A 7,888-nucleotide genomic window follows, 5' to 3' on the forward strand; every position below is an offset into this window, starting at 1 on the left:
TTGTTATCACCAGTATTTTGGCTAAATCAGGAGGTGGGCCGCGATCAAGATGGGCTTGGGAGATTACATATGGAAGAACTATGAAGCGGCCTCGCACGGAGAATTTGGGCTATGTTAGCCCGTGTATCTTAATATAATAGATTGTATATCGGTTTAGAAGTTAGATTTTATCTCGTGCACGGTTTAGTGCACGCCCACATTAGAAAGTCCGCTGGACTATAAATATGTACCTAGGGTTTATGGAATAAACAACAACTCACGTTCAACCCCAAAAACAAACCAATCTCGGCGCATCGCCAACTCCTTCATCTCGAGGGTTTCTATCGGTAAGCGACATGCTGCCTAGATCGCATCTTGCGATCTAGGCAGCACAAGCCCCACGTTGTTCATGCGTTGCTCGTACCGAAGCGCTTTTGATGGCGAGCAACGTAGTTATCATTAGATGTGTTAGGGTTAGCATTGTTCTTCGTTTAAGCATGCTTACGTAGTGCAACCCTTGCATATCTAGCCGTCCTCACGCCTATCTCAGGTGTGGGGGCGGCACCCCGCTTGATCATTATTTAGTAGATCTGATCCGTTACGATTGCTCCTTGTTCTACAAGGATTAGTTTAATATCTCGCAATAGTTTGGCCTTACAAAGGGGGGAGGATCCTGTGGCACGTAGGGTGGCGTTCGCAAGTCCTAAACGGGATGTTCCTAGGATCAACTTCATGTTGGTTTTTTGGCCTTGTTTAGGATCGGCTTACGAGCACCGTGCGTGGCCATCCGGCCCAACCTCGGAGTAGGATGATCCGATTATGTGGTGAAAACCCTAAATCGTCGTAGATCTCATTAGCTTCATCTTGATCAAGCAGGACCACCAAGTATTCGTACACCCCGTACGGATCATGGGTGGATCGGCTCTTTGAGCCGATTCACAGGATAACCTCGAGAGCCGATCGAGGCTCGTATTTAACGTTTACATGTATGCCCCGCAGAAACTAAGCGAGGCAATCTCATCACCTTCCCCGACCAGGTATAGGTCAGGTGGCACGCCCTTGCACTTCGCAACGCCGCGTGTGACCGAAGAGCATTGCGGGCCGTCGCTCGGAGGGGTCTCAGCCCAGCCGCAGCTCTAGGCTCCCCGGCTCTACAGAGTGTTGACAAGGCCGCTGCCCGCCGGTGGGTTTTGGCAGCCAACACATTCTCGGCACGCCCGGTGGGACAATCGTCTACATCAACCACATCGCCATCTACATCCGAGATGGCGGACGGCACGCCGCTCACCTACGAGGATCCGCTCGATGACCTCAAGAAGCAATACAACGAGATCAAGGCTACCCTCGAAGCCGACCTCATCGGCTCTTTTCGCAGAACCCGTTCCGGTGGCATCGGATGGAAGGGGTTCTCACCGAAGGTGCACTCGATGGGGTAGACCTTTCTTCCCCGTCGGAGGAACGCACCAGTGGGTCCGCGGCAGGAGATCAACTACCCGGTGGCTCACTCGCTACACCGCCACTCGAGAACTTGGTCAACGTGTCTGGAGCGTGTCGCTCGCGCGTGATCCAGGAGATCATGAGCCACCAGCACTCGCCGTCAGGACCAGCTCTCGGGACTCATCAAGGAGAGTTGCCTTTCCAGTCCCGTCCACCGCTGCCGTTTGCGTTGGCAGCACCTGCTGAAGTGCCGACTACACCGGCATTCCTCGTCTACGGAATTGGTGGCGACCCCGGTGACTACCGGCTCTTAATGGAGGCGCCTAAGGAGATCCCTCATGGGTACGCGTGCTTGTATGTGCCGGATTGTGGTGACCGGGCACTCACAAACCAGGCCACAACATCGGGGCTCCGGCGAAGACAGGAGGAACGTCGGCGACAGAGCGGACGTGGCTAACTAAATACGCCACACCGACGAAACTCCCGAGCCCAGCTCCCGCAACTGGCTCGTAGCTGGAAAAGCAAACGTGGCAGGCCAAGTACGCCACCCCGGCGAATCTTCGCAGTGCAACTCCTACGGCCAGCACAGCGGATCAGATCGCACCATACCGAGAGACCAGCTCGGCATGATGCCGAAAAGAAGGGCGGTCGGCTATTCCAAGCCGTACCCCGACGATTACGAGATGATCCCGCTGCCACCAAAATATCGGCTCCCCGACTTCTCCAAATTCGAGTGGATCGGATGGCTCCAGCTCCATCGAGCACGTCAGCCGATATTTGGCTCAACTAGGACCGGCTTCGGTGTCGGATCAGCTACGCGTGAGGCTCTTTTCACAGTCCCTCACGGGATCGGCTTTTGGATGGTACACCTCTCTACCAGCGAACTCCATCCAGTCTTGGAAGCAATTGGAAGAACAAGCTCCATATGCAATACCATTCGTAAGCTTCCGAGTCCGGCATTGCCGATCTAGCACAACTACGTCGAAGCGCGGGGAAACGGTGACAGAATACATCCAGCGCTTCAGGAATCTTAGGAACCGATGTTATTCGGTTCGTATGACCGAAAAGGAAGCAGCCGAGTTGGCAGTAGCAGTGCCTTGCAACACAGCTCAAGGACATGGCCTCCCAAGCAGTATTATCCCTCGCCGGCGCACATGGTTCAGGAACCATCGCATATGAACAGCGCCACCCCGACCTGTACCAAGACAAGTTCAAACGTGCAGTAGTCATGGTCGATACGGAGGAGGATGAAGTGCCCGCGGGAGGCCAAGAGATAGCGAGGGCTGAGTGGACTCAGTGAGGAACCCCGTGGCCCGCAAATGGGTAAAGCCACCGGTGGCCGCCTGTGGGATTTGATTTTGACGTGACCAAGACTGAACAAATCTTCGACCTCCTCGCTCAAGGAGAAACAGCTTGACGATTCCCGAAGGTCTCAAGTTCCCCACGGCGAAAGAGCTAAACGGAAAGCCGTACCGCAAATTCCACAACTCGCTTTCCCATGCCACCAACGACCGCCGGTGTGGCGTCAGCACATCCAAGCGGCGATAGAGAAGGGGCGGCTAATTTTCAACCAAGTACGCCATGAAGGTCGACACCCAACCCTTCCCCGCCGTTAACATGGTAGAAATCACCTACCCCGAAGGTTGCCGACCAGGTCCCTCGTTCAACATCAACATGGTAGGGCCTCGGAAACCACTCGGCAAAGATGGAGATGAGGGCAGCTGCTCTCACAAGCAAGGATACGGATGAGGCCGCTCCACGCGATCGGCTCCGTCATGATGGCAAGCGCTATGTCACGCGAGGGAGAGGTGAAGAATATAAGATATCAGCGACCCTCTCTCGATCACCTCCTCAACAAATATGTTAGTCAGTATGGTCAACGCCGGCGACCCAATTACGGTGATAGAGAAGATCGTTTGGCTAGAGAAGCCAGAAGATATCGTCGGCAGGATCACGATGAGGAGGAGCACGAGCGTTGTGCCGCGGAAGCATCAAGGGAGCAAGACGACAACGCCAGGCATTGGGACTGCCCCTTCTTCGGACACTCGCCGGGATTCAGGAATGAGCCGATTGCCCACAATCGGCAATTGCCCGTAATGCAATCGAAAGAGAAGGAGGCAGCCAACGTGTCCGTGTTCGAGCGCTTAGGGCCTCTCCCACCACAAAGCAAACGCGCTGAGTCACCTCGTTGGGCAGATCTTGAAGATTCGGAAGACGAGGGAGAAGTGGAAGAAGACAGTACCACCGGCCAAGGTGGTGCCCCGACGGACTCAGCCGTTCCCGAAGCGCAGGGTTCAGCGATTGCGCGGCCCGGAGGAAGCCGAAAGGTTGTACCCGCATACGCTAAGAAAGGCACGGCCCGATCTGGCTGCAAAGGTTCAGCGAACCCTGGATGAAGAGGGTCGTCCACGGAAAATGGAGTGGCGCCCTAAACAGAGGAAAGCCGATGATGAGACATCGGCTGGCACAAACATGGTACTCGTCTTGCCAACAGAGCGTAGCGCTCCACGACTCTACGGAGCACACAAGGTGGACGACAGCAGGCGCATCAAGTCGGAGGTTGGGTTGGTTTCATCCAGCTCGACCAAGTAGCAAGATCAAACCAATGGGCAAACCAGGAGAGGCTGATCCTTGTGATCGGCCCCAAAAATTTACGAAGGGAACTTACAAAACCTTCAACGAACAAGCAACGTGGAGGCCGATTCCAGCAATCGGCCAAAATTATCCTCACCTACCTTTCTATCTGGGTTCAACATGTTATCCAACAGAGCCGATACCATCAATTTTCTTGACAGAATCGGCTCGGGGGGGCACCCAGGTATATGAAAATGCGAGGATATGCAACAGAAGCATCTCATCTTTTGTTGATGGGTAGTGGAATATGGGGGCCGATGTACAGGTTGGCCGGAAAAAATAAAAATTTAAAAATTTCGAAAAATTTCAGGCATAGCCGATGCAGCAGGCATCGACTTAAGAGCAGAGGGGGTAGTTCCCTCCAAGAGTCTGGAGGGCGTCAGAAACACGAAGACGTTCTCGCCGGAAGTTGCTTCAGCCTGCCGAAGATGATGAGCTGATCTGATCAGCAAGGCGCAAGGTTTGGACTAAAGAAGCTCGGGGGAGGGCGGCTCGCCCTGAAATTCCCTCACCCTGAAGAGCCGATTTGTTCTGAATCGGTTGATACGGCGTTGCGAGTCGGAAATCAAGGATGATTGACGTGATCAGCTCGCTGCTATTCTCACCTTGGAGGCCCGGGGGGCAGAGCCGATTTCGTTGGGATCGGCTGAACTCGGCACCACAAGTGACCTAGAGAATGGTGCTTATGGTGCAAAACTATCATAGCCTGATGGAGCGGCTGTATGGACCCTCAACGGAAGGGAGGTGATCGGCTGGTGGCCCTGCGGGATAGCTCTCTTGGACAAGGGTGAGCCCGCCCCGAAATCTCAATGGTGGTAATCCATCCTTTACCCTCGCCTTGGCTGAGGCTCGGGGGGCAGCTCGCCCTCGAGGCCTAACCAACTCTGTCAAAGTGGGCCCACTCTTCATGTCGGCTCGTTCAAAAGACGGTGTTTATTGTAGAGGGAAGCTGTCGGAGCTGAACGAGCAGAATTCGGAGAGAATAAGGAAGAGGAGACCTGACATTATTTCAGGAGTTTTGCCGCTAGGTCCAAACATGTCATCTTGAATAAGATCTGTGGATTCGCGCGAATAAGGCTTGGCCTTGTGTGGCAAGGAGTTTGGGTCTGGGTGGATCTATCTCGAAATCTAGTGTGGGAGACCGATGCGATGCCATCGGCTTGTTGGGCATGGTCTAGTGTGGCAATCGGCGAGAATCGGGAGGGAAGACAATCGGCTAAATTATCATAAAGGGAATCGGCAAAATCGAGTTGGGGAATTTCTTCATTGATGAGCCGGATTTCTTACAGAGAAGAGCTGATTGCTCTCAAAAGGAAAGACCAGGGGGATACATTGCCCCGTCCGCTACTGCTGGCCCTATGCTAAGACCCTATCTAGGGGCCGCTGCTGCCCTCGTCGTCGTCATCGTCGCCACCGCCGGTGCTGCTCCCCGCCGGCTCGTCGTCACTGCTCCAGCGACCGCCGATAGGACCCTCGTCGTCTTCGTCCTCTTCGTCGGCGTCGTCGTCACTGTCGACGTCGCTGAAATTCCCGGGCCAGAGGTGGCGGCGTTTGGCCGGCGGCTCGTCGGAGGAGCTGTCTTCATCCTCCTCCTCCTCTCCCTCTTCCTTCACCTCCTCGGAGGTGGTGAAGTCCGCCCAGGAGAGGCGGTCGTCTTCGCTCTCCTCCACTACTTCCTCGTCAGCAAGGAAGCGGAGGTCGCTCTCCCCGTCGGTTTGGGATTTGTCATCCTCGGACCAGACGGAGGAGTCATGGTCCTCTTTGTCCCACTTTGTCGGGGCAAGGATGTCGTACGCCGCTTGTGTACCCCACGAGGGCGTCGACTCTCGGATGGGAGAAGACACGTGGGAAGGATCCGACGAAGAAGAAGAGGAAGAGGAAGAAGACATGGTTGCAGGGGAGGGTTTTTTGGAGCGCTACTGCGGAAGGGGTAAAGAAGAGAACTGTTCGTTGCGGCTAAATAAAAGGAGGTGGGGGTTTTTAATTTCCGAGCAGTTCTCGAGGACATGGTGCCAAAACTGTCAAATCGTGCAGGGAAGTTGGGAAGGCAAATCGTCATGATGAGGCGTGCTGCGACAGTTCCGCTCTGCCGTGACACGACCCCTCTGAGGAAAAAAAAAACATAGTGGTTTTGAAATTATCATTACCAAAACCAGGGGGGCATGTGTTATCACCAGATTTTGGCTAAATCAGGAGGTGGGCCGCGATCAAGATGGGCTTGGGAGATTACATATGGAAGAACTATGAAGCGGCCTCGCACGGAGAATTTGGGCTATGTTAGCCCGTGTATCTTAATATAATAGATTGTATATCGGTTTAGAAGTTAGATTTTATCTCGTGCACGGTTTAGTGCACGCCCACATTAGAAAGTCCGCTGGACTATAAATATGTACCTAGGGTTTATGGAATAAACAACAACTCACGTTCAACCCCAAAAACAAACCAATCTCGGCGCATCGCCAACTCCTTCATCTCGAGGGTTTCTATCGGGTAAGCGACATGTCGCCTAGATCGCATCTTGCGATCTAGGCAGCACAAGCCCCACGTTGTTCATGCGTTGCTCGTACCGAAGCGCTTTTGATGGCGAGCAACGTAGTTATCATTAGATGTGTTAGGGTTAGCATTGTTCTTCGTTTAAGCATGCTTACGTAGTGCAACCCTTGCATATCTAGCCGTCCTCACGCCTATCTCAGGTGTGGGGGCGGCACCCCGCTTGATCATTATTTAGTAGATCTGATCCGTTACGATTGCTCCTTGTTCTACAAGGATTAGTTTAATATCTCGCAATAGTTTGGCCTTACAAAGGGGGGAGGATCCTGTGGCACGTAGGGTGGCGTTCGCAAGTCCTAAACGGGATGTTCCTAGGATCAACTTCATGTTGGTTTTTTGGCCTTGTTTAGGATCGGCTTACGAGCACCGTGCGTGGCCATCCGGCCCAACCCGGAGTAGGATGATCCGATTATGTGGTGAAAACCCTAAATCGTCGTAGATCTCATTAGCTTCATCTTGATCAAGCAGGACCACCAAGTATTCGTACACCCCGTACGGATCATGGGTGGATCGGCTCTTTGAGCCGATTCACAGGATAACCCGAGAGCCGATCGAGGCTCGTATTTAACGTTTACATGTATGCCCCGCAGAAACTAAGCGAGGCAATCTCATCACCTTCCCGACCAGGTATAGGTCAGGTGGCACGCCCTTGCACTTCGCAACGCCGCGTGTGACCAGAAGAGCATTGCGGGCCGTCGCTCGGAGGGGTCTCAGCCAGCCGCAGCTCTAGGCTCCCCCCGGCTCTACAGTGTTGACAAGGCCGCTGCCCGCCGGTGGGTTTTGGCAGTCAACAGTGCTGGGGAGGCGGATTCGGCCGTATCCCTGGCGTTGCCTGCGGCACCACGAGCGTGAGAAGCCCTAGGGTCTCGGGCGTACCTGGGGTCTTTCGACTGCCTATTGGCAGCCTTCACCCAATCAGCCACCCGCGCAGTCTGGCGGCGTAGCTCTTCGCCCTCGAGGCGGTGCAGCTCTTCTGCGGCGGCTTCAGCCGCAAGCATGTTCTTGTCGGGGGTGTTGTAGATGGGCAGCTCCATGGATGGAGCCGGCTCGTCCGCGCCGTCGCGGTCGATCTCGGCGCCTAGGTCGCGGCCTCCGCGGCGGATCTCGCCGGCTCGGCCGGGGTTGTCGCCGCCTGGGGTGAGGCCGTGGGCGCGGTTGTACTCGCGCTGGGTGATGTCCCACCGGCGCTAGCGGCAGCCAGCTCCTCGGTCTCGCTTGAGGAGGAGCACGCGGTGCGCTCCGTGTCTGCCTCGACGGCGGCGGCGTCGGTGCCGGCGCCGGTGGTAAG

This window comes from Lolium rigidum, chromosome 7 (assembly GCF_022539505.1).
Source record: "Lolium rigidum isolate FL_2022 chromosome 7, APGP_CSIRO_Lrig_0.1, whole genome shotgun sequence".
In the NCBI taxonomy this organism is placed as follows: Eukaryota; Viridiplantae; Streptophyta; class Magnoliopsida; order Poales; family Poaceae; genus Lolium; species Lolium rigidum.